This window comes from Amia ocellicauda, chromosome 2 (genome assembly GCF_036373705.1).
Source record: "Amia ocellicauda isolate fAmiCal2 chromosome 2, fAmiCal2.hap1, whole genome shotgun sequence".
NCBI lineage: Eukaryota > Metazoa > Chordata > Actinopteri > Amiiformes > Amiidae > Amia > Amia ocellicauda.
The window spans coordinates 43973484-43999489 of NC_089851.1; positions in this window are offsets into that span (position 1 = coordinate 43973484).

The window sequence follows — 26006 nt, forward strand, 5'->3', positions numbered from 1 at the left end:
AGATACCTGTGCCTCGGCTGTCATTTTCCAGGCTCTGAGTCAAACTATCAAACTACCAAACTGGCAGTGGCCTTTAAAGTGCAGAACTTGGAGATATATACTTTAGATGTGGGGGTGGGGGGGTGGGGACTGCATCAGGTTCTGAGGGGGACAAAACTCTGTAATTTTCTGAGAAATGAACAGGCAATAGACAGTGCCACATCAATATATTGTTCTCCACTGACAGGAAATTCATTACATTCTTTCCACTAATGGTCTTCGAATTCAGTCCGCCATCCAAGCTGAATGAGAAACCCATCCTTGACCTTGCTGTCTCTCGTTACGTCAGGTCTCCCAGGTTATATTTTCGCTCTGCACTTTTAATTGTCCTATTGGAGACCTGCTCTTGCCTCCGAGAGCATTTTGTCTTTGAGGACATTTTTTCTGTTTGGCCAGAAGCGTTAAAAGACCTGCCCATGTACTCACTGAGCACCTTTAAACTACATTTTCACAGCTACAGCTGACGCAGGTTGCCCCAGAAACGAGGAAAGATGTCCTCGTGGGCCTGGGATAGGGCATCTGCTAAGAAATGATATTTGCAGGCTATTCACCTTTGATGTTTTCAGGCCACTTGTCTGGTCAGCTGCTGACCGCTGTGGAAGTGCAGCATGTCTGAGACTCATCAAGATATCACGAACCATAGTTACAGGAATTTGCAGAAGGGTTTTAATGAAAATCTGTGAGTTCCCAAAAAATGAAACTTGTTGTAACTTGGGACACTTTTCACAGTCAGATGGTCTTTGAGGAAAGTCTGGGCTTTGATATGGTTTATTCAAGAACTCTTTTCCAGGGAAAGTTATTTTCTCTCCAAGCATGCCCTGCAAGTTAGCGTACACTTGGGCATACCCATGTAGAAGTGTTTGAATAAGCTTATCATTAGGCAAAATAGCAAGAAAACCATTTCAGATTTTCATTTTTGTTGAAGAGTGCCTCCTGTCATGCTCGACACCTTTCTGATTGAATCCTATATTACTCCGCTGTTCTCTAATGAGAATTTTTTGTTTTGATTTGTTTTGTTTTTAGTGTGCTGCTTTCTACATCCCTTGAGCTTAAATCCATTGAATCAAACAGCCCGTTTTCCCTTGTTTTTTTATGTATATTTTTTCAATATTTTATAGTCCTCAGCGAATACAAATACTGATGTTTTATACATAAACTAAATAATTTAGTGGAAATGAAATTAGAATTTGACATTTTAAACAGCGATATGATAAAAAAATACCCCCCCCCCCCCCCCACTGAGGAAGAATATTTGTCTATGTATAACATTTCTGATCCAAACCAGCCAGGACCCTGTTGATTTGGGGGAAACATAATGAATTATTCTACATGCTACGAGTGACCCATCCCTTGCTGAGCACGCATTGTTCAGGTATTTCACGCCAGCAGACAGAAAAGCAGAGCAGCTTTGGCAACACTTGCTGAAATGAAAGGAAGGCAATATTGCAGATGCGGAAACTGCACACCCACTCTACCTCGTGATCTTTTCGAGGTGAAGTGAATGTTCAAACTGATCTCCTATACCACCGTAACTGATTAATCTAGTTGCTGGGGAACAAAGCAACAAGTTTCCACCAATAATAACAACTGCGAACAACAGCAGTGATGGTTCTTTTGGACCTGGCTCGCCATGCCCTGGTGCCCTGGGAAGATTAAGAATCAGATGTCATAGTGTGTATTTTGATGGGGCATTTGGTTCTGATATCTTAATGCAATGCTAAATTAACTTTATGGGCCATATGAATAATACACAAATTCTTTATTTGAAGTAAAAAAAAAAAAATCCAAGTCTTTGTTGTAAGTCTTTGTGAATGCTAATTATGTTCTGTTCCGATGGAACACAAAAAGCTTTGGTCCAGCAAATTCTCCCTTCTGGGATTATAGTTTTAAGAGGCAACTTTTAATAATGATATATGCACAGTAAACAAATTAATAGAGGCACAAAGTTAAATACAAACAGCAGGAAGTCTTAAGTAATGAGGCCTGCTTTGTTTGAAATAACTGTATTTATTTAACCTGTTTCAGAGCAAGGCTGTGTTTTTATGTTCTTCTGTAGTGGAATAAGCATAACTTAGTTTTAATTGATAAATCCTCCTTTCTCACCTGATTGTGATTTAACTAAATGGTTTCCACTCCGTTGGGAATCTATTACATTTTTTTCCCCCACCAAGACTCAGCGAACATTAAAAAGAAAACGAGAAGCAAAAGACTTAATCAATGATAATTACGCATAATGTGGTTTAAATATAGCAATCTTTTCACTGGAGACTTGCCAAGCAGTTGAAAAGCACTGTTCTGCTGTTGCTTAAGCCCAGATTAATTAAAATCCTCAACTCACCTGTCAATAGCAAATTGTACATCATGACTGATAGACGAGGACCTTTAGTGTTAGATTCCATGGATCATTTAGTACCTGCCCCTGTCCTGCCATTGGTTTTAACGGTGAGAGACAGTTAATTTTGTTTTAATCCAGTCTCAAAGTTCCAGTCCCAGAGGGTCACAAGGTCTTCCGCTTTTCATTCTGCTTCATATCCTCCTGTTCTCACTGTGCCCAACTGAAGGATCAGGTCTGAAAACTGGTGATTTAAAGAGACCCACAATAATAGTAGAATAAATATATATGTGACAAATTAAAGGAAAAAACTACATAAAGTGTCTCAGTAAGGTGTTGGGACACCATGAGTCCCACAGCATACAGTGAGGGAAAAAAGTATTTGATCCCCTGCTGATTTTGTATGTTTGCCCACTGACAAAGAAATGATCAGTCTATAATTTTAATGGTAGGTGTATTTTAACAGTGAGAGACTGAATAACAACAACAAAATCCAGAAAAACACATTTCAAAAAAGTTATAAATTGATTTGCATGTTAATGAGGGAAATAAGTATTTGACCCCTTAGACTTAGTACTTGGTGGCAAAACCCTTGTTGGCAATCACAGAGCTCAGACGTTTCTTGTAGTTGGCCACCAGGTTTGCACACATCTCAGGAGGGATTTTGTCCCACTCCTCTTTGCAGATCCTCTCCAAGTCATTAAGGTTTCGAGGCTGACGTTTGGCAACTCGAACCTTCAGCTCCCTCCACAGATTTTCTATGGGATTAAGGTCTGGAGACTGGCTAGGCCACTCCAGGACCTTAATATGCTTCTTCTTGAGCCACTCCTTTGTTGCCTTGGCTGTGTGTTTTGGGTCATTGTCATGCTGGAATAGCCATCCACGACCCATTTTCAATGCCCTGGCTGAGGGAAGGAGGTTCTCACCCAAGATTTGATGGTACATGGCCCCGTCCATCGTCCCTTTGATGCAGTGCAGTTGTCCTGTCCCCTTAGCAGAAAAACACCCCCATAGCATAGTGTTTCCACCTCCATGTTTGATGGTGGGGATGGTGTTCTTGGGGTCATTCCTCCTCCTCCAAACACGGCAAGTTGAGTTGATGCCAAAGAGCTCGATTTTGGTCTCATCTGACCACAACACTTTCACCCAGTTCTCCTCTGAGTCATTCAGATGTTCACTGGCAAACTTCAGACGGGCCTGTACATGTGCTTTCTTGAGCAGGGGGACCTTGCGGGCGCTGCAGGATTTCAGTCCTTCACAGCGTAGTGTGTTACCAATTGTTTTCTTGGTGACTATGGTCCCAGCTGCCTTGAGATCATTAACAAGATCCTCCCGTGTAGTTCTGGGCTGGTTCCTCACTGTTCTCATGATCATTGAAACTCCACGAGGTGAGATCTTGCATGGAGCCCCAGACCGAGGGAGACTGACAGTTTCTTCCATTTGCGAATAATCGCACCAACTGTTGTCACCTTCTCACCAAGCTGCTTGGCGATGGTCTTGTAGCCCATTCCAGCCTTGTGTAGGTCTACAATCTTGTCCCTGACATCCTTGGACAGCTCTTTGGTCTTGGCCATGGTGGAGAGTTTGGAATCTGATTGATTGATTGCTTCTGTGGACAGGTGTCTTTTATACAGGTAACGAGCTGAGATTAGGAGCACTCCCTTTAAGAGGGAGACAAAAGACACCTATAAAAGACACCTGGGAGCCAGAAATCTTGCTGATTGATAGGGGATCAAATATTTATTTCCCTCATTAACATACAAATCAATTTCTAACTTTTTTGAAATGTGTTTTTCTGGATTGTTTTGTTGTTATTCTGTATCTCACTGTTAAAATACACCTACCATAAGAATTATAGACTGATCATTTCTTTGTCAGTGGGCAAACGTACAAAATCAGCAGGGGATCAAATACTTTCTTCCCTCACTGTAACAGAGCATCTAGACCCCCTCACTGTATGGGTCAAGCAGTCAGGCCTGTACCGTTCTCTTGGTGTCCCACACATGCACTCGCCCACTTATCCAGAACACTAGACAGTTGAGCGTCTGTGTGACTGAAGCTCCTGCCATTCATGCCCCAATAATGACCCCTCTTTCAAAGTCACTTAGATCCTTTATTGTTGTATCATGCAGTGCACCTGTTTGGAGGCATCTGCATTCATTATGTTCCTCCACTCATATATGCAGGTTTTTCCTTTAATTTGTCATATATATATTCATATGTTCGATAAAACAGATACACATCTCACCTCGTTAATCATGTGTTGCAGGCACCAGGCGCCACTCTTCAGGGCCAAACACTGAAGAGATCCTTCCTCGTTAGCATGCCTGCTTCAGATAAGTCCTTGACAGCAGGGACTATTCAAGTCACTCTTGTTCTCTAAACTGTCTCCATAGCAGCCATGTCCTTCATCAAATATCACTCTCATAGTTAAGCTGCACCTTTAAATGCCACTAACGACAGAACGGCCATAATTGCACCTCCTTATTAGGCTATAAGTATCCCCCGTATAACTGATGTGCTGTTCCCCCAGATGAGCTATGTGTGCAGCTTGATTGAACTCTCAGACGGTTCAGCTGGAGTCGTGTGTGCATAAGGCAAGTTGGTGTGTTGCCAGCGTGCGCCGTGGAAACCGGATGTGAGCAGCGTAGACGTTCCCGTTTCTGCACAATAATGTTTCAAACAGAAGCTGCTGGTTTATTGGCATTTAGTATAAATCTTGCAGCGCTACTCTTTCTAAAGGCAGCTTAATGGATGCACTCTAATTACTGGATATGAACCCAGCTTATTAACTCTGCTTCATTTCTTTACTCCCCCCCCCAGACTTACACTGATGGATATAGTCATTGTGGAAACTATAACTATACAAGAGGCTGTTAATAATTTGGAAACCACCTGCTGTAGGGGTGTCTGTCCTCTGGGTGCCATCCTCTGTTTCAGTTAGGAAAGAGACAATTTTTCCAAATATATTTTGCAGTGAGGTGCTACAGTTCATATGCACGTGAACAACTGGAGACCCACAATCCAGCACGTCGTATAGGCCTCTTTACCTCATCCATCCATCTGTCTTCAATAACCGCTTCATTCAGTATAGGGTCACAGTGTGCTGGTACCAGACCCGGCAGACAACGAGTGAAGTCCATCGTCAACCTAGATAGACAAAAAAAGATCAAAAATGTCATTCAAATATCAAGGAGAATGCAAAAACAACAACAAAATCTGACAACACTGTGGTCTTCCAGGACTGGAGTTTGACAGTGCATGTGTCATAATGTTACATTACTGAGCAGTGTATCCTACGGGGTTTGACTTACTACCACGAGACCTTCATGAGCTTTATTAAATCAGCCTTCAGCTCTTACAGACCTGGACAAGGTGAGAAATTGTGTAGTCAGCTGTGGGACTCTGTGCTATGTGATCTAGGACATCCGATCTGCAGCTTCATAGTTTCAATTATCGTAAGCAATTTCCCAAGCAGCGCCATACTAAGAACACTTATGACTTAATGTCAGAAACTGTGCAACCCCCCACCCCACGCCTTTCACCATCATTAACATGTTGCTTATGAAAGAATCTTTTGAAACTGAGGACTCACTAATTAAGAGCTCAGTTTCAGCTAGGACTGTGCAGGTGTCCCACTGTCCCACAGGCATCCTCTCTCTGCGACAACACATTTCACTTGATGATGGTTCAGATGATAAAACACAAACGTATGTTCTGCTGCCTGTACCATAGATTCCAGTGTGCAGGGCTCCAGACTGCGACTATAATGGTTGCCAATGCCACCAAAAAAATGATTTGTCGAGTAGCATTTCTAGGCCATTCACCGTTGGTGACAAACACCAAAGGTTCGTGATATTAGCTTATTGTCTTGGTAATTAATCGCCTGTAGGATAGACTGCGATGTGAAGTCTGTGGGGGTAGGCTGCTAGCAATGCTGTCTTTCGCACTAACCTGCAATTATTTTGCAAGGCTAGTTCAATACATTGGCTACATCATCAGTTGACTGATTTCAACAGTGCAACAATGGGTTTCTGTTTGCTAGCCAGCTTACTAAATGGAGAAATCAAAAATTCTCGATATAAACAAGATAGTAAACTCCCCTTTTTCTATTGAGACACAATGCATTATGGGATTGCAAAGAGTTCCGGTGGCACCTGGATTGTATTAGAGACACTTCTCCTTAACATATGTGCGTTATTATTTCAACGAACAAAATGTTCATCTGGCCTGTCAAGAACGCTGAAGTGCTGTGTCTAGTAGCCGGCTTCATGCATATTCATGAGCACACATTGCGATTCTGACACAGTGACACACGCTCAGAGACTGAATAGACACTAATCACTTCACAATTGTACATTGTTTCTCTAAACAAATAAACATGAAATTTAAAAGAACGGCAAGAATCAAACAATAAATGAAGAGTGTAAGAATCAGACATTTCAGAAGGAATGTGGGAGACACATTAGAGGCATCTGGAAGTATGTGATTTAATTCATATTTTTAAGTACATGTAAATGTATATGCTAGAGTTACCATACGTCCGTTTTTCCCTAGATATGTCCTCTTTTCATTCCTTTGAACTACAATTCCTTTTGTGCGTGTTTAACCTTTCTGCTCCAGCAGTGCTAGAATTCGATCATAAATTAACCATGATGTGTATGGTGGTAGTGTTTTAAGCTTTTTTGAACAACTATTGGTCATTAATAAATTATTGATGTCCATAAAGACGTGATTGCAGATGGCAACTTTTTAAAGAAATTAGAATTTTCTTCAGATTAATAAAATGATTGAGCTGAGAGGGGCGCGGGTCACGGCAGAGCTCTAGTGAAATCCAAAGAGTCTGGACATATTCTCAAATAGTTTAGTTTAGTGTTTAGGTTTTTTTTTCTTCATAGTTTTATATTTGTACTGTTTTACCTTGTTATAGTGTTAAAATGTATTTACATATAATCGCATTTTGTTTCTGCAAAGTTAATACATTTGTATATAGGCTAGATTAATGTATTAACAAACACAAACATGAAAATCATTTGTTTGAAAAATAATATTCATGTTTATTTATAGTTTTTATGTTATTGGTTGCTATATGTTATGTTTTAGCACATCATTTTGTGTTTTTTTTTTTTTTTGGTAAAGCATTTTTGCACTTTTTTGTCATACAATCATGTAGGCCTATTGAACAAATAAGTGGTATTTTTTATTTATTTTACCTATTTGTGTTTTTTGAAAGTTCAGATATGGTAACCCTATACACTCACCTAAAGGATTATTAGGAACACCTGTTCAATTTCTCATTAATGCAATTATCTAACCAACCAATCACATGGCAGTTGCTTCAATGCATTTAGGGGTGTGGTCCTGGTCAAGACAATCTCCTGAACTCCAAACTGAATGTCTGAATGGGAAAGAAAGGTGATTTAAGCAATTTTGAGCGTGGCATGGTTGTTGGTGCCAGACGGGCCGGTCTGAGTATTTCACAATCTGCTCAGTTACTGGGATTTTCACGCACAACCATTTCTAGGGTTTACAAAGAATGGTGTGAAAAGGGAAAAACATCCAGTATGCGGCAGTCCTGTGGGTGAAAATGCCTTGTTGATGCTAGAGGTCAGAGGAGAATGGGCCGACTGATTCAAGCTGATACAAGAGCAACTTTGACTGAAATAACCACTCGTTACAACCGAGGTATGCAGCAAAGCATTTGTGAAGCCACAACACGTACAACCTTGAGGGGGATGGGCTACAATAGCAGAAGACCTCACCGGGTACCACTCATCTCCACTACAAATAGGAAAAAGAGGCTACAATTTGCACAAGCTCACCAAAACTGGACAGTTGAAGACTGGAAAAATGTTGCCTGGTCTGATGAGTCTCGATTTCTGTTGAGACATTCAGATGGTAGAGTCAGAATTTGGCGTAAACAGAATGAGAACATGGATCCATCATGCCTTGTTACCACTGTGCAGGCTGCTGGTGGTGGTGTAATAGTGTGGGGGATGTTTTCTTGGCACACTTTAGGCCCCTTAGTGCCAATTGGGCATCATTTAAATGCCACGGTCTACCTGAGCATTGTTTCTGACCATGTCCATCCCTTTATGACCACCATGTACCCATCCTCTGATGGCTACTTCCAGCAGGATAATGCACCATGTCACAAAGGTCGAATCATTTCAAATTGGTTTCTTGAACATGACAATGAGTTCACTGTACTAAACTGGCCCCCACAGTCACCAGATCTCAACCCAATAGAGCATCTTTGGGATGTGGTGGAACGGGAGCTTCGTGCCCTGGATGTGCATCCCACAAATCTCCATCAACTGCAAGATGCTATCCTATCAATATGGGCCAACATTTCTAAAGAATGCTTTCAGCACCTTGTTGAATCAATGCCACGTAGAATTAAGGCAGTTCTGAAGGCGAAAGGGGGTCAAACACAGTATTAGTATGGTGTTCCTAATAATCCTTTAGGTGAGTGTATGTGCACATGTTATTTGATGGCATTATTTGGCACCTATCATTTTTACTTTAGGGGCCAGTGGCTCCTCAGGATTTGTTTTTGGCTGGAGCCCTGGTGTGCTGTGTATTACACCAGAATTGTCTGCTTTTGGACTGGCCAGTTACTCCTAGTCACGTACTCCTCACCTCGTTTCACTACAAACTCTCAAATGGAATGGTTGTTGTAACTAATGAATTGGAACAGGAAGGCACACTTTTTTGTTTTTGTGTGAAGATGTTATGTCACATACTGTTTTATTTGGGTAATTATAATATGTCACTGCATTGAAAATGAAGAAAAAATTATTAAAGCAAAGTCTATGCAAAATGATCTAGTTCTAGCCTGATTTATTGTATTGGATCAGATAAAGACTTCAAGGAAAATCACTTGACTCAGCCCTAGTTCCGAGAGAAATATAATAAAAAATAAAAAAGGGGCTAGTCTCACAATGCGTTTAGCACGTCTAGATTTGAAAGTTGTCTTTTTTCCTTTTCTGTTTGTGTTAAAAGAATTTAGACTGGTTTAATCGGAAGGCTTATCAGAGTGTTAAATATGCAGCTTACTCCTTTTATTAGCAGTCTTTTATTAGTTAAAACAAGCAGTTTATTATTCATTTAACCAAAGGCCTACACTTCTTGCACTGCATTTAAAGACAGCTCGGGCTGGGCCCAGAAACCAGGCTAAGGAATACTGCTTTTGAGCAATCTTCTCCGATAAACATATTAGTCACACATTTGTTTAATGAGACAAAAGCCGTCACACCACCTGCACTGATCGCAACCACAAGTTAATATGCCTAGGTCAACAACAATCTTGGGGTCCCAGTCACATGGCATGTAAAGAGCACAACACAGACTGCCCTTGCTATGGCAGGAAGGGCTGTTATATCCATCGATCACCAAAGAGAAATGGGGCCGGATTAAATCAAAACTTTGACCCACCCGCTAATAGAAAACTACAGAACTGTACTCAGTTGTGGATTCATTTTTTGTAAGATGCCACTTTATTCTAATTATAAATGTCACCACTTTGATGTACAGGTTTGTAGTTTGCTATTAGCGGGTGGGTCAAAGTTTTGATTTAATCCAGCCCATGATCAACTGCGCTGTGCCTCTGTGTGCTGCGGCACCATTTTCGGTAGCTGTGGGATGTGTATATGTGACGACGTCTCCTTGTTGTACAATGTATCCACATACAGTCTTCATTTGTTTGGGGTTTCACTGAGTTAGTAGCCTCTTTGGAGAATTGTGTGCTGATCAGTATTGAAAACATGTCCTATGAATGTGATGCAGACCTATGTGCTGAATGCGACCAATCGTATTGCAAAGGACTGCATTAATAAATGATGCAAGAATATGCAGGCAAATTTCTAAATAGAAGATACACAGAGGTTGCAGAGCGTTTTTAAAGTGGGGTATTCCTGAGGAAATGAAAAGTACTTTTCATAGCAATAGATTAATATTTAATCAGGAGTGGCACAGAAAGGAGGGAGTGTAATTCACTGATCTAAACAACATCTGATTTATTTGCTGCTCTAACTTAATCTGGCTGTTGTATTATGCCTTATACATGCACGTAAAAGGCATAATGCATACATTCTCCATACCACTGACTGTATTCATTTATTTTCGCTGATCCTTAGCTGTTCATGGATTTCATTATAACTTGCCTAAAGGACATCATCTGTTATAGTGATATATCATTTACCAGTATAAAACGTGCTTTTTTTTCTTCTTCCTCTCTACAACATGCTTATTTTTTTTAATTTCAAAGCAAAAAATAGATGGCATACATTGAATGACATACTTCAAAGCTTTTTGTAAAATGTAAACTAAATGTAAACTAAAATGTGTTCCACTAACACAAAAAAAAAAATAATTGAACTGCAGGTATTTCTCTAAAAGAATATACAATTGTAAACAGTATTTCGTTTTTACTTCAAAATAGATTTGGACAGTTAAAATTTTACATTTTTCCCTTAGTGAATGGTGAAGCAAATTCTGCTCTCCACAAAACTAAATAATTAATGTCAGATTTAATCAAATATAAAAAATATGTTTATACAATTTCATCCAAGTAGCTAAGCAATGATAACACTGTAAAATCTGAAATAAACATCTGATCTTTCAGTACATTTCTCACAGCCTTACATTTGTAAACTTTTTCTCAGTCAGTCTTTGCACTGAATTTAAAATGTTCACAATCACAGTCATTGCTAAACAAACCCTAAATTAGCACCATTTTGCAATTTAATTAGTTGTATTACGAATGATGGCCACTGGATCGTTGGGAATAAGACCTGGTAGGGTGTGAGCTCAAACTACCTTGGATTTTTTTTTTTTTTTGTAGATTTATCAACAAAATCTATAGGAGCACAACAATCAGTAAAGAGAGGCAAGAATGCTGACATATTTTTAACATAAAAAATCAACACAAAACCACCCTAAGGTGTGTGAAAGAGAAATCATACATCATCTATCATGCAAAATATGCTCTGCCTACCATTGGAAAGGTGTAATAGTATTCTTGGGATAGAGTAATGCACTGTGCTGCCATGTCAGTACTATGGTTCTGTTACTGGAACCAAAGCAGTTCTGTCATAAGAAACTAATAATAGTGTATGGACCAATTAAGGCGGGCCATGGTGTACTGGAACATAACCACAGTGATCATTACATTTCCATGGTGTACCTTAATTCGACACACTGCCTTTATTTTCTGTGGCGTACCATGATTTATATAACACGCACTGTGGTTGGGTTTCTGTCCAAGGTACATAATGGTGCATTTTTATGAGAATGTTCAGAAACAAAATGAGCTGTACTGGCTGAAAGTATTTGCTCCGTTTCATTTGATACAATGGCTGCGTTTCATGACGGTTTCAGCTGTACCAAATGCTGTGTGAGTGAACGAATTTGAGTGAGCGAATGAAATGGGCAAGTCTGAATCACAGTGGAGGTGTTACACAGACAAGTCCTTACTGTTATTGTCCAGATGGGCTTGCCATAGGGACTGCATTGCTATTCAAGCTCTGCCATTGTCATGCGAGTCCAGCAATAACAGCAATAGACCCTCTGATCTACACTCACCTAAAGGATTATTAGGAACACCATACTAATACTGTGTTTTACCCCCTTTCGCCTTCAGAACTGCCTTAATTCTACGTGGCATTGATTCAACAAGGTGCTGAAAGCATTCTTTAGAAATCTTGGCCCATATTGATAGGATAGCATCTTGCAGTTGATGGAGATTTGTGGGATGCACATCCAGGGCACGAAGCTCCCGTTCCACCACATCCCAAAGATGCTCTATTGGCTTGAGATCTGGTGACTGTGGGGGCCAGTTTAGTACAGTGAACTCATTGTCATGTTCAAGAAACCAATTTGAAATGATTCGACCTTTGTGACATGGTGCATTATCCTGCTGGAAGTAGCCATCAGAGGATGGGTACATGGTGGTCATAAAGGGATGGACATGGTCAGAAACAATGCTCAGGTAGGCCGTGGCATTTAAACGATGCCCAATTGGCACTAAGGGGCCAAGAAAACATCCCCCACACCATTACACCACCACCACCAGCCTGCACAGTGGTAACAAGGCATGATGGATCCATGTTCTCATTCTGTTTACGCCAAATTCTGACTCTACCATCTGAATGTCTCAACAGAAATCGAGACTCATCAGACCAGGCAACATTTTTCCAGTCTTCAACTGTCCAATTTTGGTGAGCTTGTGCAAATTGTAGCCTCTTTTTCCTATTTGTAGTGGATATGAGTGGTACCCGGTGGGGTCTTCTGCTGTTGTAGCCCATCCGCCTCAAGGTTGTACGTGTTGTGGCTTCACAAATGCTTTGCTGCATACCTCGGTTGTAACGAGTGGTTATTTCAGTCAAAGTTGCTCTTCTATCAGCTTGAATCAGTCGGCCCATTCTCCTCTGACCTCTAGCATCAACAAGGCATTTTCGCCCACAGGACTGCCGCATACTGGATGTTTTTCCCTTTTCACACCATTCTTTGTAAACCCTAGAAATGGTTGTGCGTGAAAATCCCAGTAACTGAGCAGATTGTGAAATACTCAGACCGGCCCGTCTGGCACCAACAACCATGCCACGCTCAAAATTGCTTAAATCACCTTTCTTTCCCATTCAGACATTCAGTTTGGAGTTCAGGAGATTGTCTTGACCAGGACCACACCCCTAAATGCATTGAAGCAACTGCCATGTGATTGGTTGGTTAGATAATTGCATTAATGAGAAATTGAACAGGTGTTCCTAATAATCCTTTAGGTGAGTGTATATGTATATATATTTTTAAAATTTGTATTAGGCACTGATCAAAACATGTCTGATTTAAGTTTGCCCTCTGACTTAATTGGAGTAGGCCCATATGTCTTAAAAAAAAAAAAAAAAAAAAAAAAAATGTGTCCGCCTGACACTCCTATATTTGTATGAATTTGTAATCATAGCCATGTTAAATCAATGTTATCCAGTGATTAATTCAATCTCATAAATGTTATTAATTGATCTGTAATTATTAATCAATATCTTTTCAGTTTATTCAGCACAGATCTTTTTGGATTTAATGAATTAAGCAGTCGTGTTAAGCATGACCTTTGAAATGGAAATTTGCCATTTGTCCTTAGCTTGGCATGTCATGCATTCAGTCACAACTGCTGCATGTCTGACTAAGTGCAGAAAGCAAATGACATTATACTTGTAGATTTGTGCTTTGCCCGTTCGGCTTGTTCAATTGCATTATATAATTATAAATATAATTATAACATGTAATCACTTATAATGTTGGACCTTTTCTGAGGTGATGCAAAATTCAGCCAAAAAAAAAAATCCCTAGGTAATAATATGGAGGTGGGATTGTTGCATGCTGCTCCAGACCCCAACAGAATAATTTTTCTCTTAAATCTGTTGTAAATGTAAATGTTATTGTCACAAGCTAAGATTGGCAATAACGAGTGAACACAATCAACTACACCACCCCGGTTTAGTAAGGACTGGGGCTCATGCCACCCAACCTTCTCCCCGCACCGGCACGGCTCAGGATCTCAGTACACCATGACAGACACAGCTAAGTTTCGTGTTTTATTATAGGAATTGTTCACAGCACCCAATGTGTCATACAGGGCAAGAAGTCTGTACTCTGACTCTATTATCAGGGGCAACAACAATTTATAAAACCTAATGAAAATGCCTTTAATTGCCTGGGCACAAATTACTTTAAAAATCCAGACCCAAATGAAAAAGAAAGTACAAGAAAACAATAGAAAGATCCTAACTAAAATATCTAAAAGGTTTTAAGAATTCCCCGTTAATTTAAAGGAGCATAAAGTGCAAACCCTGTAAACCGATCCTTGGTTTTTCCCTACAGAGAGCAACACCACACACCACCACCACTAGGTGAGAATGGTAATGAGGCTCTGTGGGATTTGATCTTCGCAAACCTATTACCTTTAACCCCAATGTTTGTGTCTTTCAGGTGCTTCCAAACCCTACAGTGCATCTCACCACCACAGGTAAGTGCCTCCATGTGATGCTGTGATCTGAGTTTTTTTCTGCTTTCCCATTGCCTCTCTCTCTCTCTTTCACTTCCAGGTGTCCACCACAACCTGTCAGAAGGCAAAAGACTACAACACCCGTCAATTAGGCAGAATCCGACTAGTACCAACAGGTAAGTCCAGTAGTCTGTAGTTTGCCCAGGAAAAGCAGGCAATTTTTCGTTCAGTAGCCAAGTACAGTGAGGGAAAAAAGTATTTGATCCCCTGCTGATTTTATACGTTTTCCCACTGACAAAGAAATGATCGGTCTATAATTGTAATGGTAGGTGTATTTTAACAGTGAGAGACAGAATAACAACAACAAAATCCAGAAAAACGCATTTCAAAAAAGTTATAAATTGATTTGCATGTTAATGAGGGAAAAAAGTATTTGTTGAGTGAGTGCATGACAGTACCCCCCTCCCCATGAACATCCCCATACATCACAGGTCGCCGTCGCCGGGATCGTCCATGAAGCCGGGGGGCTGGATCTGCAGGGTGGTCTAAATGGAAGTCGACAATGAGTGAGGGGTCTAGGATGTCAGATGCCGGAACCCAGGAGCGCTCCTCTGGACCATATCCCTCCCAATCCACCAGATATTGGATACGGCCATTCCGGCAACGAGAACGGAGCAGGGAGCGGACAGTGTATACAGAGCCATCTTCTACGTTCAAGAGAGGAGGAGGAGATGGAAGCTGATCGGCCGAACTGGCGGGTTGGGCTGGGTCAGACATCACAGGCTTCAGAAGGGAGACATGGAAGGTAGGAGAAATTCTGTATTGTGGAGGTAGTTGAAGACGATAGGAAACAGGGTTCACCTGTCGGAGGATTTTAAATGGTCCAATAAACCGTGGGCTGAGATTCTTAGAAGGGAGGTGGAGACGGATGTAGAGAGCCAAACCTGTTGTCTGGGTTGGTACTGAGGAGCTGGTCGCCGACGACGGTCTGCCTGAATTTTCTGGTGATGAATGGCCTGTTGTAGACAAACACAAGCTGCCTGCCATACCTCTGGAAGCATTCGTCTATGGCTGGGACAGCTGACTGCTCTCCTGACCAGGGAAAAAGTGGCGGTTGAAACCTGAGAACACATTGAAAGGGTGTGAGGCCAGTGGAGGAGTTTATGAGTGAGTTTTGGGCATATTCTGCCCATGGGAGATATTGACTCCAGTCCTTTTGAGAGGAGCTGCAGTACGAATGGAGGAACCTACCGATCTCCTGGTTTAATCGTTCAGTTTGACCATTTGACTGGGGATGGTAACCGGAGGTGAGGCTGATGTTGATACTGAGACCTTTCAGAAAAGCTGACCAAAACTGTGAGGTGAATTGGGGCCCACGGTCAGATATTATGTCCTCCGGTATACCATATACACGGAAGACATGGTTAAAAAGGAACTCAGCAGTATCAAGTGTGGTGGGTATTCCTTTCAATGGAATGAGTCGGCACGCTTTGGAGAAGCAATCTACCGCAACAAGGATGGTGTTATAGCCATGAGACTGAGGGAGATCAGTGATAAAGTCAATAGCTATGTGGGACCAGGGTCTGTTTGGTACAGGGAGCGGTTCTAGGAGACCGGCAGGGACCTGACGGGAGGTCTTCGAATGGGCACAGACGAGGCAGGAAGCGACGAAGTGCATTACATCAGACACCAGAGTATGCCACCAGAATTTCCTCTGGACCAGAGAGATGGTACGTTTGATTCCAAGATATCCAGAGGCGGGGGTAGAGTGCAACCATTGCAGCAACTGTGAACACACTGAAGAGGGAACAAAGGTAAGTGGTGCCGGACAGTTAGGAGGTCGAACTGTACTGACAGGGCATCCACCTTGGTATTCTTGGACCCGGGGCGGTATGTTATGGTGAAGTGGAAACTTGTGGAAAAAAGGGCCCATCGCGCCTGGTGTGGATTAAGACGTTTGGCAGATTTCGATGATCTGTGAGGACTAAGAATGGGTATTTGGCGCCCTCTAGCCAATGTCTCCACTCCTCGAACGCTAGTTTAATGGCCAGAAGCTCCAGATTGCCGATGTCATAGTTACGTTAAGGTGCAGAGAGCTTCTTAGAGTAGAAGGCACAAGGATGGAGTTTAGCAGGTTGTCCATGCCGTTGGGAGAGCATGGCTCCAACTCCAGACTCAGAGGCATCTACTTCCACTACAAAAGGACGCGAAGGATCAGGATGTCTCAAGATTGGAGCCGTGGTAAACAGGGTCTTGAGCTTAACAAAAGCAGTAGTTGCAGAGTCCATCCAGGAAAATGTGCGAGCAGTTCCCCAAAGAAGAGAAGTGAAAGGTGAGGCGATGGTACTGAAATTTCTAATGAACGGCTATAGAAATTAGCAAATCCCAGAAATCTCTGAAGTTCCTTGACGGTCTATGGTTGAGGCCACTCTATGACAGCCTTCACTTTCTCTTGATCCATGTGAACTCCATCTGCATCAATTATATAGTCTAGGAAGCTGATGCGTTCCTGATGAAATTCACATTTCTCTGCTTTCACATAGAGCCCATTAAGTAAAAGACAATGAAGAACCTCCCGAACACGGGAAATATGCTCAGAGAGAGATGGAGAATAGATAAGAATATCATCAATGTAAACAATAGCACAGCAGTTAAGGAAGCATCTCAGAACTTCATTTCCAAAGGCTTGAAACACCGAAGGAGCATTAACTAAGACAAAGGGCATGACCAAATATTCATAATGGCCACTGTGAGTGATAAATGCCGTCTTCCACTCGTCGCCCTCTCTTATCCTGATCAAATTTTAGGCGCTGCGCAGATCTAGTTTTGTGAAAAAGCACGCTTCACGAACCTGTTCTAAAGCAGTTGGCACCAAAGGTAAAGGGTAACAGTAGTTGATGGTGATCTCGTTCAGCCCTCTGTAATCAATGCATGGCCGCAATCCTCCGTCCTTCTTAGAAACAAAAAATAAACTTGCAGCCGCTGGGGAGGTAGATGGATGAATGATCCCAAGTTTTAAAGCCTCCTGTATGTATTCCTCCATGGCTTGAGTCTCTGAAAGGGAAAGGGGGTAGATGCGTCCTCTGGGAGGAGAGGTACCTGGAAGAATGTCAATGGCACAGTCCCAAGGGCAGTGAGGAGGTAACTGGGAAGCTTGGGACTTGTTGAACACTGCTGCCAAATCCTTATACTCAGAGGGGAATTATGAAGGCATGGAAAGCAGGGGACTCTCGATGTGAGTTGCTCTACATGGGAGAGACAGGCATTGAGAAAAGCAACGAGAACCCCAAGTGAGTATCTCACCATCAGTCCATGAAATCGTTGGATTGTGGTGAGAGAGCCAGGGAAATCCCAGAATGACTTCTATACTGGGGGAGTCAATAACCATCAGAGAGAGCTGCTCCGTATGAAGCAAGCCGAGCTGGAGAACAATGGGAACAGTCCACTGTGTGATTTGACCTGAGCCAATGGGTTGGTCATCGATAGCCCGGACACAAAAGGGTGGATTGCAAGGGATGAGTGGAATGCCCAAATGTCTCATTGTCGCTCGATTGATAAAATTGCCAGCTGATCAAGAGTCTATCAGTGCAGAGACAAGGATTGTTTCAGTGGCCCATCTTAGCTTCACCAAGACGTTGTATTGAGAAGTTGACTGGAAAGGGCATTGGTGAGGACTCACTCTGACATCATTAGCAACTAAAGCAGTTCCAGGACGGACTGGGCAGGCCAATCGGACATGATCGGACTGGCCACAGTACAAGCACAGGTGCTGGGTAAGCCTCCTCTGTCATTCTTTAGACGAAAGTCTAGTGTGGCCGAGTGACATGTCTAGCACTGAGTGTTAGGCTTGGCTGTGGGGATTGCTGCCTTCTGATTCGGAGCAAATTATCCAGGCAAATAGCGAACTGTATAAGTTTCTCGAGACCTAGGGCATCATCATGGCAGGCTAGTTCCAACTGCAGCTCATCGCTCAAGCCCTGGCAAAACATGGTGAGGAGGGCTGGTTCATACAAAGGAAATACAAGGAGCACTGCAGCAGGAAGCCTTGACAGTGGTCCGGTGAGCCATCATATTTATCAGGAGTGGCAAGACAGATCGATTGAGCTTCTGCTGCAGGTGTAATAGCCTCAGAACTAGCCTCTACAGAAGGGGGAGCTAGTGATGTCTTTGACTGGAGATGTTGCAAAAGCTGGTCAAGTGTGGAAGAGATCTGCCCCAGTATAGAGTCATGCTGCCCCAGAAAAGGCTAGAGTAGGCAAAACAAGAACTGGCAAGAGGACACTACAGCAGAAGGATATATATAGATGCATCAGAGGCAGGCAGTGGTGAGTGGATGGAAGGGCTGGACCAATGGGAGACTGGGAATGCTTGGGAATGTGCACATGGTGGTGAGGAATGGAATGTCTGGAGTGCTGTTCAGAATTCAGGAGATGATGACCTCTGGTGGCGAGTGGGAGAAGTGTGGGTTGAGTGCATGACATGAGGTGAGTGCATGACAGACTGCCTGCCAGCCGGTTAAGTAGCCCTAGTCTGCAAGTCAGGGGCGCAGGTGAAGCAATCAGCAGGGGAATGCAGGTGTCTCCTGTTTTCTGTCTTGAATGCTTTGATTATGGCAAACTCACAACTAGCGTCTGTGACATTATTGAATACTATAACCTTTAATATGTATTTCGCAATGGGTAAATGGTAATGCTAATTTAAAACCATATTTCATCTGTTACATAAGTAGATCCATGTAACATCCACGTAAATTGCATCTCCAGTCTGGCTCACGTATGCTTTTGTCTTCTATGCCTTCCATCTGAGATCCTATTTCAATCTTCTTTCTACAGTCACAGCAAGGAGCAATTGCCATAACAACATCATGGGGCACGACCCTGTGTGGAGTTGCTCTTTTCTGATAAGCATGTGAATCCCATTGCATGTTGAAGGAAGCAGATTGTGGGTATCCTTTACATTCACTCATGTGCGTAGATATGAAGGAAAATGGTTACCAAAGCGAAAGCTCATCAAAGTCACAGTAAAGAGGGCTCTTCCCTATTCCCGGAAGCCAACTAGATTTGCTACTATGCTGGTTTGAATGGGAAACCCCATGGGAATGTAACCTTTGCCATTCATCTTCAGCATCATGTGTATGGGTATTTTTTAAAAAGGCACTTCTTTATTTTTTGCATTCGAGTGACCTTCATATCTCTCAGGACAGGATTCCACTGCCTGGGGCAATAACAATCATGTTGATGAAACAGGAATCAGTTATTTATGAGAATATACCCTTTTATTTATTAGTTACACCACCTCTCATGAGGGCTACCTCTTAACGTCTTTATACCTGCTGTCAAAATCAATCACACCTGTCAAATCTCCATTAACCTTCTGTATTCTGTCTATTCCCTCAGCGAAGTCTTCCATTATTGGTTTACAGTCTCTCCACTGCAAAGGTGCATCTGATAAGAATTAGGAATGTAGCCTAGCACTGTGTGTGTGTGTGTGTGTATTCTACTATATCTGCACATTTTATTATGCAAATAACAAAAATGATTAAATTAGATAAAATAGATGAAAAACTAAGTGATTTTAGGTGTACATTTCATGCCTCATATATGGTTCATAGGTGTGATCAGTAGCAAAGTGCTTTGAGAGTTGCCATCATTTTGTCCTTGCAAGAATGATCAGTTTGGGACACACATCTGCAATTAATTTCACATTAGTTGAATACTTTAACACAGACTATTAACCAATAAGTTATGATTAATGCAAGTCAGATTTCAATGATAATCTAAATGCCTGTCATTTAGCAGCATAAGTCTGTTAATCAGCATGGGCATTTATCACGTTATGTAACACAATGTTATATAAAAAATAAGATGGGCTTTAAAAATGAATAACATTTTACTCAAAGGGTCCTAAAGGACTTACAAATATATATATTCCACTTTTTATACAATGCAGAAACCTGGATTTGTGCCAAAGTGAAGCCATTCTGCAATATGGATAATCCACAGAAAAATTGAAAGATGAAGAGTGTCCATTGGAAGCAGCCATATGGGTTGGATTTATTCTTTTTTTTGCAGATAAAAGGAAGTAAAGACTAACTCTGCAGCTGAAGACATGGTCATCTTCAATGGACAAGTAGAGACGGGTGCAGCTGTAACAAAAGCACAGGAGTGCACTCCTGGTTGGGTTATTATCTCAGGTCACACATTTCAACAGCTGAATATTTCACAGAGAAACACTAAGAGCATTCAAAATGCATATGACAGATGTTGCACACACTTAAAAGAATGCTTGTTTTTTGTTTTTGTAATTTTTTTTTTTTTTTTTCAAACTAGAAATCTCAGATGGAGAAATGTGTCAGCAAGAGCTTGTTGCTAGGCCAGAATCGGAGCCTATTTCCAGTCTGGCTTTAGGATCAGGGCTCCAGATGAAGACTTTTCTATAGGCTAAAACAAAATATTTTCCTTTCTATGAAGTGCTGAGTTTGGATGGTTGTACATTTTGAAGATAAACAACAAAATAACACTAATTCACCCCTATTATTGTTTTTAGGGCACAATGTTGGCAATAAAGCACCAAGATAAAATAATTCAGTGGGAGATTTTCCCATCATTGTAACACTGGGAATAGCCAATGTGTGTTTGAAATGTTTTATGTTTTCTTCTTTCTTTTCATTAATTGAGTGTGGGCAATGTTGAACTGCATTCTGTCAGTTACATTTGAACTTCCAGAAGTGTGAGGATAAAAATAATGAAATGAATGAAAAAAAACATTGAGAAATGCTGTGGTGCGCTAATTGTAAGAAAGTTATAATTAGATTTTTTCAATTAGTCAATGTTCACATAAACTGCATATGTTTAGGTGTACCCTCGGCCCCATCATTGTTCAACTATAGAATTAAACGAATAAACAATCAGGACTACGCTGATCTTCCGTCTTCTCTGAAAAAGTATTCTCTGTATTCTTACTTGTCATTCGGATTCATAGGCTTCGGATTCATAAAAGTTGAATGATCTCTTTAAAATGTCAAGGTTTATTGAATGATTTATTTCATTATATACTTTAAATCTATTGAGCTAAATAGCCTCCATCACCTCCCTCTTAATGAACGCAGAGATTAATGTTAACATGAAGAATAATGACAGGAATGGTGTCACCACTGAAAATCCCCCTGCATTAAAAGGGTGTTCATTTGTACCATTACAGAGGCAATATGACACCTACATGTAGACTGTTTGTAAAATGTCTTAAGCAGAAGCACAAAACATGGTATTAGTTTTTTATTTACCTCTCTCCCTAAGGCGGTAAAGACAATTGGAAAATGAGCAGCGTAAAATGAGAAAGAAGGCATGATAGTGTGAATTAGTATACTGCATCATGTAGGATTGGACTGATTTTAGTCAGACAACTGACTGTTGTCCATTGCTGTTGTAGCTGCCATATAATACCAACAACAATGTCAATCTCCTTTATGTTTAGGGATTTTCCTACTGTGTCAATCTAACTGAAAGGTTTTAAGAATGACTGACTGAATGGCAGAATCAGAAAAGGAGAAAAAAAAGTATTATCAATCTGATGGAATTTAACATGGAGACATTATCCATTTCAACTTTATCGAGAAAGAACAGCACACATTAGGTATTAGGACAAAGCAAAAAAAAAAAAAAAAAGATGACTGTTCAGAATGTATTTAATCAGAGTTTTGGGCCCATCTCTGGGTATATTAATGATTGCTGTGATATTTATAATCAATGGCCAGAGGATTATAACTGACCTGTTTCCAGCACGGCAATTTGAAGTGTAGTTGCACAGGCCAGTCCAGTTCAACACAGGGCTGTTTTACAGAATTGAGGACAGGGCTGCTGAGATATGCCTGGGGATTCCCAATTATGTGGATTTATATTATATTTGATATGGAAGTCCAGGAACACACTCCACAAACCACATGTCTATTTTTGAAAAGATTGTATGATCCAGAAGTCTGAGAAGGCATTATTCTGCTTGTGGTTTCTCTAATTCTTTCTTAAATGTTTTTTTTTCCTTTAGTTTGTATCAGACAGTGTGCGGGTCTTCAAACGCAATGCATTGGTAGGCCGTAATTAATAAAATACAGGTAAGTTTTACTTTTATTTTTTAATAAAATTTAATAAAATAAAATTTATGGGGGGCCGGCCTGTCATAACCTAATTTTACACAGAAGAATCGCATGTTCCTTCCATGATGATTTGGGGTTTAACACAACTGTTAACGGTAATGCTTCTTCAAGTGGATTGACTTATCAACCTCGAATAAAGTGAAAGAGCAGAATGATAATGGGGAATTTGTGTCTCAGCCTACAAATTAACACCAGCTTAAATAGCAGCTAAGTAATGAGTAAAATCCGTGTTTGAAGTTTATTGAAATATTCATCACACTTGATTCCAAGGGTCCATGAATTGCTTGCACTAACTGTTAATGGATAGGAAGCATTTTAGATATTTTTTTTCTACTAAGAGTTACATTAAGCAATATTAAACCATTTACTTGGTGTGTATTAATGGTACATATTAACACTGAGCACATGTACCAACAGACTAAACATAGCGGCCTTCAGCCAACTACTTAGTGCACATTTTCCAGTTAGATTTTTACCATTTTATTTGAATTATAATGACATTATTTCACTATGCGTATTTTAATTAGAGTTCTGCCTCACCGATCTACAGTATGTGCAGGGTGAAGATGTTTAATCAACTAATTGGATAAATTAATCAAATCAAGAAGGATTTAAATGCCATTGTGGAGTGGTCACTGACCGGACAGTTAAAATAAAGGTTAGGAGAGAGAAAAGAGGTGAGATGACACTTGGACTGGCATGAACTGAAAGAGCCTGGATGAAAAATGTATACAAAAAAAAGGGGTGAGAAGAGAGAATGCGCTGTTTGGTTGTTCTGTGTCTGTCCTTTGACCTGATGTATTTTTATTTGATTTTTAAACCTTGTGTTTTACATTTGTGTTTTTTAGTAATTCAAAATGATCTGTTTCCCACTCTCTCCCACAAGGCTGCTCAACCAAACACCTTTCGGTAGCGGTCCTGGGTGCTACATGTATTTTTAAATACATTAGCATAGTGTTCACCCTAACCACCTAAAAACTGCTCCACAAATAATAATAATAGTCTTCCATACATTAAGCTATGTTTCAATAAAGAAAGGCTTTGTTTGCTCTGAATACAAATGGTCTTCATCAACAGAGCCAGCCACCAGCTTGAAACTCATTAAATGCCTCAAATGAGGTGAAGAAAAACAAATTAATAATATAAAAGAATCTGACATTGCTGCCTGAGTATAAGTTTGCTAACTGTAGAGTGCTGGTATTGAAGGCTGACATTTCCTTTCCTGCTAAGCATCATCTTTCAACTGAAAGAAAAAAAAATGCAAGTAAGGAGCACCACAGTCGGTTTGAGTGGATCGATTTCTATTTTCCCTGCTGCAATCAGTAGATAATGAGAGCTTGCTTGCCAAAACAAAAGAAAAAAAAAATGGCTCATCAAACTTGAGTGATATGAAGTCACCACAAAGGGTACAGTGTAAAATGTTCATTGTCTCAGTTTGTGGATCAAGGAGAAGCAAGTTCCCATTGTTCAGTTCCAGTCTGTGGTCTACATAAGATGGGCCCTGACCTGTGGCCCTTGTGTAGGAGTAAAAGTCAATCTGTGAGAATTGTCAATGAATGTTTGTAGCTTTGATCAAAAAGGGTTTTCTGCAAAAACGGTTCCTGCAAACTGTTCACTGTTAAAATGTAGGAATGTATTATTCCATTACTATGTTCTACCAACAATTAAAATAAAAACACACCACATTCAAATGACTAAACCCATGACACAATTGTGTAAAAATTACTCATTAGTGTGTTTGGGACTGTGCTACTGTCACAGTTCCCTAGCCCTGACCCTCTTTCCCCACTAGAGGCCACCAATGTTCCCTTGCCTTTTCCTGCTCCCTTCACTGCTTTCCTTTTTTCACTCTATCAATTAACATTCCTCCTCACCCTTGTGCACTTCTGCTCCTGTCCTCTGTTCTCATTGGTTCTGCTCCTGCCTTCCTAGTTTCTGCTCTCCTTTATAAACCCCTCACTGCCCTCACTCTTTGTGAAGTGTTGTCAGCTCTCCCTGCACCACCAAGCCTTGTTCTCCTGGTTCCTTGTTCTCCTGGTTCCTTGTTCTCCTGGTTCCTTGTTCTCCTGGTTCCTTGTTCTCCTGGTTCCTTGTTCTCCTGGTTCCTTGTTCTCCTGGTTCCTTGTTCTCCTGGTTCCTTGTTCTCCTGGTTCCTTGTTCTCCTGGTTCCTTGTTCTCCTGGTTCCTTGTTCTCCTGGTTCCTTGTTCTCCTGGTTCCTTGTTCTCCTGGTTCCTTGTTCTCCTGGTTCCTTGTTCTCCTGGTTCCTTGTTCTCCTGGTTCTGTATCTGTTTCTCTTGACCTTGGATTTCGACCTTTGTCTGTGACCTCGACATCGCCTTTGGATTCTCCTTGGTTTCTGTCTGCTCATTGCAGTAGCTCTGCACTTGGGTCCTTTCTCTAACAGCTTTACGGTCCTCCCACGAGGTAACCGTGACAGGACACTTCGCCATAAACATGGACCCAGTAGAGCTCCTCTTTGAGTTACGCCAGGGAGACCATTCCTTAGTGGAATATATTAAGGAATTCTGCATTTTAGCCAACCAGACGCCTTTTGATGAGGTCGCTCTAAGGGACATTTTTTGTTTTGGACTTAACAAGTACAAACACAACCAGATCCCTTGTGTTAGACGTGACTGGTCCCTGGTTACATTTATTACTTCTGTTCTTTTGATGAATGACCCGACCTGGGTTGCACCCGTCGCCGAATCAGAGGTTTCGATTCCAGCCACGCCTGCCGCCAACCTGGAAGTCCAGAAGAAAAGAGGAAAAAGGTACCTGCTCGAGTCCCGGCCGCGCTCGCCGCCAAACCAAAGGTCCCGATCACGGCCGCACCCGCTGCCGAATCAGAGATCCCAAAGAAAGTGAAAAGAAAAAAGAAAAAGGTACCTGCTCTAGTCCCGACCACGCCAGCTGCTGAACCAGAAGTCCCGATCCCGGCCGTTGTTGCCGAACCAGCGGTCGCCGCCTTCGCCGCCGCCGCCCAGCCCGAGCAGTTGCCGGCTCCGTCCTCGACGGTCCCAGTGCCTGTGTCCACGGCTCCGCCGCCTGATGCTTCCACAGCACTGCCTCCTGCAGCTCCGCCTCCCGAACCTGCTACAGCTCCCAAGACTCCACCTTCTATGGCTCCCAAGGCTTCCATGCCTCCTGATGTTTTCACGGCACCGCCTCCCAAGGCTCTTGCGGCTCCGCCTCCTGTGGTTCCCTTGGTGCCACCTTCCGCGGCTCCGCCTCCTGAGGCTACACCTACAGATGCTTCTACGGCTCTGCCTCCTGAGACTGCGCCATCTCCAGTGATACCGGCTCCTGTGGCCGAAGCTTCTAAGGCTCCGCCTCCCGAGACTCCCAAGGTTTCCTGGGCTCCGCCTTCTATGGCTCCCACGGCTCCGCCCATCAAGACTCCCCTGGCTTCCACGGTACTGCCTTCTGTGGCTTTCACGGTTCCTGCAACTATGTTGTCCACGGCTCCTGCAACTCTGCTTCCCGA